Genomic DNA, 11,623 nt, shown 5'->3' with positions numbered 1-11,623 from the left:
TCTCTACTAAAAATACACAAATTAGCCAGGCGTGGTGGCACACCTGTAGTCCCAGCTGCTCAGGAGGCTGAGGCAGAATAATCGCTTTAACCTGGGAAACAGAGGTAGCAGTGAGCTGAGGTCACACCACTGCACTCCAGCCTGGGCAACACAGCGAGACTGTCTCAAAAAATTAAAATTAAAAAAGAGGGTATAAAAGGAAGTTACCTTAACACAATAAAGACCTATATATGGGCAGGGTGCGGTGGTTCACACCTGTAATCCCAACACTTTGGGAGGCCAAGGCGGGCGGATCACGAGGTCAGGAGATTGAGACCATCCTAGCTAACACAGTGAAACCCTGTCTCTACTAAAAATACACAAATTAGCCGGGCATGGTGGGACACCTGCAGTCCCAGCTGCTCGGGAGGCTGAGGCGGAATAATCGCTTGAACCTGGGAAGCAGAGGTAGCAGGGAGCTGAGGTCACGCCACTGCACTCCAGCCTGGGTGACAGAGCAAGACTCTGTCTCAAAAAGTAAAAATAAAAATAAAAAAAGAAGGTATAAAAGGAAGTTACCTTAACACAATAAAGACCCATATATAGGCCGGGTGCGGTGGCTCACACCTGTAATCCCAACACTTTGGGAAGCCGAGGTGGGCAGATCACGAGGTCAGGAGATGGAGACCATCCTGGCTAACACGGTGAAACCCATCTCTACTAAAAACACAAAAAATTAGCTGGGCGTGGTGGCACGTGCCTGTAGTTCCAGCTACTCGGGAAGTTGAGGCAGGAGAATCGCTTGAACCCAGGAGGCGGAGGTTGCAGTGAGCGGAGATCGAGATTGCGCCACTGCACTCCAGTCTGGGTGACGGGGGAAACACTGTCTCGAAAAAAAAAAAGAAAAAAGAAAACAATCCCATTTAAAATAGCAACAAAAGGAATAAAATAATTAGGAATAAACTTAAAGAGGTGAATGACTTGTACACTGAAAATTATAAAACATTGATGAAAGAAATTTAAGGCCAGGAGTGGTGGCTCACGCCTGTAATCCCAGCACTTTGGGAGGCCGAGGTAGGGGGATCACCTGAGGTCAGGAGTTGGAGACCAGCCTGGCCAACAAGGCAAAACGTCATCTCTACTAAAAACACAAAAATTAGCCAGGCATGGTGGTGCGTGCCTAGAGTCCCAGCAACTTGGGAAGCTGAGGCAGGAAAATTGCTTGAACCTGGCAGGCAGAGGTTGCAGTGAGCTGAAATCGCACCATTGCACTCCAGCCTGGGTGACAGAGCAAGACTCTGTCTCGAAAAAAAAAAAAAAAAAAAAAAAGAAAAAAGAGAAAGAAAAAGAAATTTAAGAAGACACAGATAAATGGAAAGACATCCATGTTCATGGATTGGAGGAATTAACGTTGTTAAAATGTCTGTACTACCCAAAGTGACCTACAGATTCAGTGCAATTCCTATCAAAATTCCAATGGTCTCCAAAATACATTCACGGATTTATAGCCAACTGATTTTCACTTATTTTGTTTTTGTTGTTGTTTTTACTTTTTTTTCCTTTTTGTGGAGAATGGGGTCTCGCTATATTGCCCAGGCAGGTCTCGAACTCCCAGGCTCAAGCTATCCTCCTGCCTCTGCCTCCCTGAGAGCTGGGATTACAGGCATGAGCCACCGCGCCCGCCCTATAGCCAAATGATTTTCAACAAAGATGCCAAAAACACACAGTGGGGGAAAGGAGAGTCTCTTCAATAAAACTGGCACATGCAGAAGACTGAAACTGGATCTCACACTTGTCACAAAAATGGACTCAAAATGGATTAAAGATGTAAACGTAAGACCTGAAACAGTAAAACTACTAGAAGAAAACACAGAGGAAAAGCTTCTTGACATTAGTCTGGGCAAGGATTTTTTGGATACAACACCAAAGGCACAGGCAACAAAAGCAAAGAAAGACAACTAGGATTGCATCAAGCTGAAAAGCTTCTGCAGAGCAGGAAACAATGAACAGAGTGAAGCCACAACCTATGGAATGGGAGAAAATATTTGCAAACCATATATCCAAGAAGGTGGTTTTTGTTGCTGTGGTTGTTTTGGTTTTTTTGTTTGTTTGTTTTTGTTTTTTGAGATAGAGTCTCACTCTGTTGACCAGGCTGGAGTGCAATGGCACAGTCTCGACTCACTGCAACCTCCGCCTCCCAGGTTCAAGCAATTCTCCTGCCTCAGCCTCCCAAGCAGCTGGGATTACAGGCATGCACTACTACACCTGGCTGATTTTTTGTATTTTTAGTAGAGATGGGGTTTTGTCATGTTGGCCAGGCTGGTCTCGACTTCCTGACCTCAGGTGATCCACCCACCTCAGCCTCCCAAAGTGGCGTGAGCCACCATGCCTGGCCAGAAGGTGTTAATATCCAAAACATATAAGGAGCTCAAACAACTCAGTAGCAAAAAGAACAAAAAAGAAAGAGAAAAAACAATTTATTTACAAATGGGTAAAGGACTTGAATAGACATTTTGCTTTCTTTCTTTTTTTTTTAGAGACAGGGTCTCACTCTGTCAGGCCAGAGTGCAGTGGTGCGATCTCAGCTCACTGCAACCTCTGCCTCCAGGCTCAAGCGATCCTTCATTCTCACCTCCTGAGTAGCTGGGACCACAGGCATGTACCACCACGCCTGGCTAATTGTTGTATTTTTCGTAGAGATGGGGTTTCATCATGTTGCCCAGACTGGTCTCAAACTCATAGGCTCAACTGTTCTGCTTGCCTCGGCCTCCCAAAGTGCTGGGATTACAGGTGTGAGCCACCACGCCTAGCTGAAATCAGTATCTTGAAGAAATGTCTGCACTGCCATGTTTATTGCAGCATTATTCACAATAGCCAAGATGCGAAAACAGCCTAGATGTCCACGGAAGGATGGACAGATAAAATGTGATAGATGTGTGTGTGTGTGTGTGTGTAGATATGTATGTGTATATATGTATGTATATATGTATACATATATACAGTGTACATATGTGTGTGTATTCATATAATGGAATATTATTCACCCTTTAAAAAGAAGAAAATTCTGCCATTTGCAGCAACATGGATGAACCTAGGGGACATTATGCTAAGTGAAATAAGCCAGGCACAAAAAGACAAAGCGCATGGCCTCACTTACATGTGGGCTCTAAAGCAGTGGAATTCATAGAGGCATGGAGTAGAGGTGGTAGAGGTGGTTGCCAGGGTTTGGGGAGATGGTAGTAACCGAGTGACGCTGGTCAAAGGTACAAAGCTTCAGTTCTGCAGGATGAATAATTCTGGAATAAGTCGTGATGTACAGCATGGTGATGATAGTTAACAATGCTGTATGGTATACTTATGCTCTCAATACACACACACACACGGTATGTGAATTAGTTTGACTGTGGTACCATTCACAGTGATACCATTGTGAATATCAAGCATCTGAAACATCAGGTTGCATACCTCAAATACCAACAACTTTTTATTTGTCAGTTATACCTCAATAAAGCTAGAAGAAGATGGTGACAAGAGGGAAGTGGCCAGAGAGAAGGCTGCAGTGTGAGCCAGCCCAGGGCTCTTATGGGAGGAACACACACACAAACAAGTAAAGAATAAAGTCTATGTTTAAGAAAACACCAAAATGTTACTAAAAGTTATCTCTCTCTCCGCTGCTGCGGCTGCAGCCATGAGCATGCTCGGGCTTCAGAAGAGGCCTGCCGCTAGTGTCCTCCGCTATGGCAAGAAGAAGGTCTGGTTGGACCCCAATGAGGCCAATGAAATCGCCAGTGCCAACTCCCGACAGCAGATCCGGAAGCTGATCAAAGATGGGCTGATTATCTGTAAGCCTGTGACTGTCCATTCCCAGGCTCAATGCCGGAAAAACACCTTGGCCCACCGGAAGGGCAGGCACATGGGCACGGGTAAGCGAAAGGGTACAGCCAATGCCCCAATGCCAGAGAAGGTCACGTGGTGAGGAGAATGAGGATTCTGCGCCCGCTGCTCAGAAGATACCGTGAATCTAAGAAGATCAATCGCCACATGTATCACAGCCTGTACCTGAAGGTGAAGGAGAGTGTGTTCAAAGACAAGCAGATTCTCATGGAACACATCCACAAGCTGAAGGCAAGACAAGGCCTGCAAGAAGCTCCTGGCTGACCAGGCTGAGGCCTGCAGGCCTAAGACCAAGGAAGCACGAAAGCAACGTGAAGAGTGCCTCCAGGCCAAGAAGGAGGGGATCATCAACAATTTGTCGAAGGACGAAGAGATGAAGAAACAAAAGCTCCCCCTTTGTCTGTACATACTGGCCTCTGTGATTACATAGATCAGCCATTAAAATAAAACAAGTCTTAAAAAAAAAAAAGGATGGGTGTGATGGCTTATGCCTGTAATCCCAGCACTTTGGGAGGCCGAGGTGGGCGGATCACCTGAGGTCAGGAGTTTGAGACCAGCCTGGCCAACATGGTGAAACCCTGTCTCTACTAAAAATGCAAAAAAATTAGCTGGGCGTGGTAGCGGGCACCTGTAATCCCAGCTACTCAGGAAGCTGAGGCACGAGAATCCCTTGAACCCAGGAGGCAGAGGTTGCAGTGGCGAGACCACACCATTGCACTCCAGCCTGGGCAACAAGAACAAAACTCTGTCTCAAAATAAATAAATCAATAAATAAAAGTTATCTCTGAGTAGTGGGATTAGCCTGTTAATTTTTTGAATTATACATGTCAAAATGTAAAATGTGTATTATTGGTGTATATTTTAAATCAAAGAGTATCTGTTTATGTATTTTTTTTTTTTTTGAGATGGAGTCTCATTCTTGTTGCCCAGGCTGGAGTGTAATGGTGTGATCTCAGCTTGCTACAACCTCTGCCTCCTGGGTTCAAGCGATCCTCCTGCCTGAGCTTCCCAAGTAGCTGGGATTACAAGCATGCACCACCAAGCCCGGATAATTTTGTATTTTTAGTAGAGTCGGGGTTTCACCATGTTCGTCAGGCTGATCTGGAACTCTTGACCTCAAGTGATCCACCCTCCTCGGCCCCCCAAAGTGCTGGGATTACAGACGTGACCCACCGTGCCCAGTCCAAAGAGTGTCTGTTTAAATTAAATTCTTTTTTTTTTTTTTTGAGACAGGGTCTCACTCTGACACCCATGCTGGAGTGCAGTGACATGGCTTATGGCTCACTGCAGCCTCAACCTCCCAAGCTCAGGCAATTCTCCCACCTCAGTCTCTCAAGTAGCTGGGACTACAGTCGTGCACCATGCCCAGCTAATTTTTGTATTTATTGTAGAGACAGGGTTTCCCTTTGTTGCCCAGGCTGGTCTCAAACTCCTGGGCTCAAGCAATCCACCTGCCTCAGCCTCCCAAAGTACTGAGATTACAGTACTGTGAGCCACTGTGCCCAGCCCTAAATTGAACTATTGAACTAGCCAATATAATTTAGAAATTTAGAATTAATTAGAAATTTATTTATTTCATTTTAAATTTTTATTTATTTGTTTTTTTGAGAGAGAGTCTCACTCTGTCACTCAGGCTGGAGTGCAGAGGTGCGATCCCAGCTCACTGCAACCTCCACCTCCTGGGTTCAAGCAATTCTCCTGCCTCAGCCTCCCAAGTAGCTGGGATTACCGGCACCTGCCACCACGCCCGGCTAATTTTTGTATTTTTGGTAGAAACGGGGTTTCGCCATGTTGACCAGGCTGGTCTCAAACTCCTGACCTCAAGTGATCCCCCTGCCTCGGCCTCCCAAAGTGCTGGGATTACAGGCATGAGCTCCCAGCCTTATTTATTTGTTTATTTATTTATTATTTTGACAGGCTCTCTCTCTGTCAACCAGGCTGGAGTGCAGTGGTACAATCATGGCTCATTGCAGCCTCAAACTCCCAGGCTCAAGCTATCCTCCCACTTGGCCTCCCAGAGTGCTGGGATTACAAACGTTAACCACTATGCCTGGCTAGAAATTTAGAATTAATTTAGGATTTTGCTTAAACCAACTATTTTCTCCTAAGCGAATGCAGGACCAACTTTTTTTTTTTTCCCGAGACAGAGTCTCACTCTGTTGCCCAGGCTGGAGTGCAGGGTGCAATCTCGGCTCACTGCAACCTCCACATTCTGGGTTCAAGTGATTCTCATGCCTCAGCCTCCCGAGTAGCTGAGATTACAGGCATGTGCCACCACGCCTGGCTAATTTTGTATTTTTAGCAGAGACGGGGTTTCTCCATGTCTCGAACTCCTGACCTCAGGTGATCCGCCCGCCTCGGCCTCCCAAAGTGCTGGATTACAGGCGTGAGCCACCGCGCCTGGCCCATGCAGTAGATATTTATAAAGGGCCTCCTATGTGCCAGGTGAGGTAAGTCAGAGAACTCCCAGCGCTGGGGCCTGAGCCACTGAGTGAGTGGCGAGCCATAAATGGGTACAGGAAGGCCAGGAGTTAAGTCACACTTGGGCTGAGAGTGGTGGAGTCAAGAGGTCGGGTTGGGAAGTGCTAAATTTAAAATGCCCATTATATATCGTCTCAGGGTCTGAATGCAGGCGCCCAGGAACTCAGGGGAGAGGGTGGGATGGAAAGAAAAATCCTGGCAGTCAGTCAGTGAACACTGGTCCCCAGAGCCTGCTCGGATTTGAGTTACTGTCAGTATTTGGGTTCAAACCCGAAAAGCTGAGGAGCTGATCCTGACCTGGAGATCCGTTTCAGCAGGGATGTGTCTGTCTCCGTGCTGACTCTTAGTGAGCTTTAGAATAGTGTGACAAACTCAGAGTTACAGCAGAGGGCGCTGTCAGTCTAAAGTCCTAAAGCACAGGAAAGGTTTGTGATATGCTGGGTGGATTTCAGCTTAAAACATAGTAAAATAATTGAGAAAGGGTCTACACCATATCTTGGCTTATAACCTGAAATAAAACAGAATCTGTAATATTTTACCTTGAAATATCACTGTGTCCTGAAATGCAAATAAGACAAATAACACATATTAAAGAACAAATTAATGATTTACATGACCACATGATTGTAGTTTATAATCTTATAAGAGTTCTTTAAATTCACAGGAGTCAGCACAGAGCTGATATTTTAGGGAAAACATATTGTATGCCACATTATACACATACACACAGAGTACAATTCTGATTTTTTTTTTTTTTTTTTGAGACAGAGTCTCGCTCTGTAGCCCACGCTGGAGTGCAGTGGCACGATCTCGGCTCACTGCAAGCTCTGCCTCCCGGGTTCATGCCATTCTCCTGCCTCAGCCTCCCGAGTAGCTGGGACTACAGGCGCCCGCCACCATGCCCGGCTAATTTTTGTATTTTCAGTAGAGACGGGGTTTCACCGTGTTAGCCAGGATGGTCTCGATCTCCTGACCTTGTGATCCGCCCGCCTCGGCCTCCCAAAGTGCTGGGATTACAGGCATGAGCCACCACACCCTGCCCAATTCTGATCCTTTTTAAGAGTTAAGAATAGATGAAATATAGACATTGTGATTGCAGTAAACATGTTAATTGACAAGTGATAGCAAGTTTTTCCTCACAATCAGGTGAAGCAAAGTAGTCCTGGTGATACAAGCTACTTGTAGGACTTAAATGGCATGAACCGAAGGAAAACAAAGGACAAATAGTGAATAGGTGCCAATTCAACATTTAAAAATAATTTTTTTTTTTTTTTTATGACCAGGCATGGTGGCTCATGCTTGTAATGCCAGCACTTTGGGAAGCTGGGAGGTAGGAGGATTGCTTGAGCCCTGGAGTTTGAGACCAGCCTGGGCAACACAAGGAGAACCCCATCTCTACAAACGTTAAAAAAAATTAGCCAGGTGTGGTGGCTCATGCATGTGGTCCCAGCTACTTGGGAGACTGAGGTGGGAGGATCACTTGAGCCCAGAGGGTCAAGGCTGTGGTGAGCTGAGATCATGCCACTGTACTCCAGCCTGAATGACAGAGTGATACTCTGTCTAAAAAAAAAAAAAAAAAAAAAAAAAAAGGAAAAGATAGCCTGATAGTACTGATGAAACACTTAGAACAGTGCCTGGTACACAGAAAGCACTCAATAAATGCTAGTTCCTTTCTTCCTTTGCTCCATTTATTTCATTTTCTTTTCAATTTACTTCTTATAAAAATATTATGTTTCCGGCTGGGCACGGTGGCTCATGTCTGTAATCCCAGCACTCTGGGAGGCCAAGGCAGGCGTATCACCTGAGGTCAGGAGCTCGAGACCAGCCTGGCCAACAAACATGGTGAAACCCCGTCTCTACTAAAAATACAAAAATTAGCCGGGCGTGGTGGCCGACACCTGTAATCCCAGCTACTCGGGAGGCTGAGGCAGGAGAATTGCTTGAACCCGGGAGGTGGAGGTTGCAGTGAGCTGAGACCACACCATTGCACTCCAGCCTGGGCGACAAGAGCGAAACTCCGTCTCAAAAAAAAAAAAAAAAGTGTTTGCCACAAAGATTAGTAACATTAAGTATCATTCTCTATTATTGATTTGAGATGCTAGGAATGCAAAAGATAAAAAGTAGGGGCTCTTGGCAGATAGAAAGTAAACTTCCAATTGAGAACTCACTCTGTGGGTTTGCTATCGCTGCTGTTTGTTTTTGATAATGTGCAATTATAGAAATTTACAAAGATCCTCTTAAGAGGGCAATGTCCTGCTTTCAGAGTCAGTTTGCTTAGGCATAGATCAGCTCATAGACTCTCTGTCGCCTTGCTATTGAATTAGGGCTATATTTTTGACAAGTACAGCAGCCGTATCGTCACTTTAATCACCCAATAATCCACTGTGTCTCTTTATGCTAATAAATAAAACATCCTTCGTTAAATATTTCCTAGTAAGCAATCGAAGACCTGTAATCTCCACCCCTATATGTTACAAAGTAAAATGATATAACAGTAATAAAATCAAATCAAATCATGTCTAGGAGTTTTATAGACAACTAATAGCTGCAATTGCAAAGTGCAATCAGATACCAATTGAAGGGTACTTTTTTCTTTAATATAATGTACTATGCATATTTCACTAACTGTCTCATGATGTCAAATGAATTTAACAAGATGATTATGTAGGTCAAATTACTTAGTAAGTTCTTTTAAGAATGGCTTTTAGACCTATTATGACTTTTAATGGTGCAATTTGTTAAATGATTGGAATTTATAAAATCCTGCCTGCAAGTGCCTGTCAGAAATACTTGCTGTGCCCTGGTGATTTATTTTTAAAACTACTTCTTGCTTGTAGCAATTGAAACAAAAATGACCACCATAGAGCAACTTCTTGAAGCTCATTTCTCATTTTTAATTATTTAAAATACTTTCTTATTATCAAATTATAATTTGAATATTCTAATTTCAAAGAGCCTTCTCACCAAATTTTTCTCAGCTCTATATGAAGATGTCCTGGAAGTTCTTTTATTCCCCTCAAATATGAAATATGACCCTGCTTAATTTATGTGGGGAACTATAGACAGAATAGGTATTATTAAACTTTTTAAAGTGGTCTTTAGTTCTTTTATTGTATATCTCTAACAATAAAATTTTAAAGGGAGAAAACAATGAAATATGATTGAAACATTCAGTCTTTGTGCTTGGAAGATTGCCTTTGTATATGTTGCCTTTTGGTATCTGTGGGTACCGTATTTCAGTTTTATGCGGTTTGAGAAGGCTCCCTATTCAAGCTAAGTTTTTAAAAATTGCCCACCAAAAATCGCGTAGCTATCTCTTGTCTTTTTTTTTTTTTTTTTTGAGACAGAGTCTTGCTCTGTCACCCAGGCTGGAGTGCAGTGGCACGATCTGGACTCACTGCAACCTCTGCCTCCCGGGCTCAAGTGATTCTCCTGCCTCGGCCTCCCGAGTAGCTGGGATTACAGGCGCATGCTACCGCACCTGGCTAATTTTTTTTTATTTTTAGTAGAGACGGGGTTTCACCGTGTTAGCCAGGATGGTCTCGATCTCCTGACCTCGTGATTCGCCCACCTTGGCCTCCCAAAGTGCTGGGATTGATTTTCTTTTCTTTCTTTTGGGACAGAGTCTTGCTCTGTGGCCCAGGCTGGAGTGCAGTAGCAGATCTTGGCTCACTGCAACCTTCACCTCCTGGGTTCAAGCTATTCTCCTGCCTCAGCCTCCTGAGTAGCTGGGACTACAAGTGTGTGCCACTGTGCCTGGCTAATTTCTGTATTTTTAGTAGAGATGGGGTTTCCTCATGTTGGCCAGGCCGGTCTCAAACTCCTGGCCTCAAGTGATCCGCCTGCCTTGGCCTCCCAAAGTGCTGGGATTACAGATGTGAGCCACCACACCCAGGCTTGATTTTCTACCTTTAAAAATTATTGTAGCCGGGCGTGGTGGCTCACGTCTGTAATCCCAGTACTTTGGGAGGCCAAGGTGGGCAGATCACTTGCAGCCAAGAGTTCAAGACCAGCCTGGCCAACATGGCGAAACCCCATCTTTATTAAAAATACAAAAAATTAGCTGGGTGTGGTGGTGCGCACCTGTAGTCCCAGCTACTCGGGAGGCTGAGGCAGGAGAATCACTTGAATCCAGGAGGCGGAGGTTGCAGTGAGCTGAGATTGCACCACGGCACTCCAGCCTGGCGACAGAGCGAGACTCCATCTCAAAAAAAAAAAAAAAAAAATTATTGTATAGAGTTACTTGAAAATGCCGTCATGTAATAATTAATCTTAGAAGTCAATATTCTTTTAAAACTATCTTCCATCTCCTGTCACCACATACGTTACATTGAAATTCTCCTAAAACTCCAAAAAGTCTTAAAATGTTGGTGCTCCCTGATAACTCTGGTCAGGAACCGAAGCCTCTACTTCGCCAGTGTGACATTCTTCTTGCTGGGGAGCACAGGGCATGCTGGGACAGAAGTTCCAGATGCAGCAGGAAGGTGGTGGTTCTGTTCTCTCTCCACCCTGACTCACTGGATAACCCCAGATGCAAGTCCCTTGTTCACTGGGAGCCCATGGTTGCTGCTTGGAAATGGGGCTGACAACTCTTGGTCTCTGCTCCTTGGGGTCGTTACAAGCCTTAACGAGATCACTGTGCTCATTCTCATTTTCTCTTTCATGTCTTCAGTGAGCTGTAGGTAGGGCAGAGTAATAGTGGAATATGGAAGTCTGCTTGTATGTCTGGGTGAAAGTCACTATAGAACAGTGTTATTTAATTTTTCTACTTCTTTCAGTTCAATGGATGTAACATTCACAATCCTCTCTAAGCCCATCAACCACAAAAACTTAATTAGATATTATATCTCCTTGGTTTAAAATAGTATTTAATTTTACATAATGTGTTCAGCCAAAATATTAGGATTCCCTAAACAGAAATGTTCCCTCTATTTTTTTCCCTCGGGCTTTTCTTTCAATTTTTTTTGTAGCTTTTAAAAAAATTATTCTCCTTAAAGTATGATTCCGGCAGTTTCCCTCTGTGAAACATCGCTAAGTCCCCCGCCACCACTACTTAATTGAAGATGTAATCCCTACTTAGTGACTGTGCCGCCTTCCAGATATCGAGCACAGCGACCAGTAAATATTAACATTCCTGTTAAATGTGCGCTGCCTCTTATTCCTTTCCCCCCACAAATTGTCTTCCTGCTCCTCCGAGTGTCATCCAAAGTGAGATCATATTAACTGTGTCTTATATGGGGCTTGAGCGCTGGAGTTGAAATTAATGGGC

At 44.4% G+C, this 11,623-nt stretch overlaps 1 pseudogene; it reads left to right on the top strand.

Moving 5' to 3' along the window:
• Positions 1–3,667: 3,667 nt before the first annotated feature.
• Positions 3,668–11,623, top strand: part of LOC100612940 (large ribosomal subunit protein eL19-like) — a 28,313-nt pseudogene continuing 20,357 nt past the window's right edge.

Source organism: Pan troglodytes, chromosome 4 (genome assembly GCF_028858775.2).
Source record: "Pan troglodytes isolate AG18354 chromosome 4, NHGRI_mPanTro3-v2.0_pri, whole genome shotgun sequence".
Taxonomy (NCBI): domain Eukaryota; kingdom Metazoa; phylum Chordata; class Mammalia; order Primates; family Hominidae; genus Pan; species Pan troglodytes.
The sequence above is the reverse complement of the archived record's forward strand: the minus strand, read 5'-3'. Positions and strand labels throughout refer to the sequence as shown.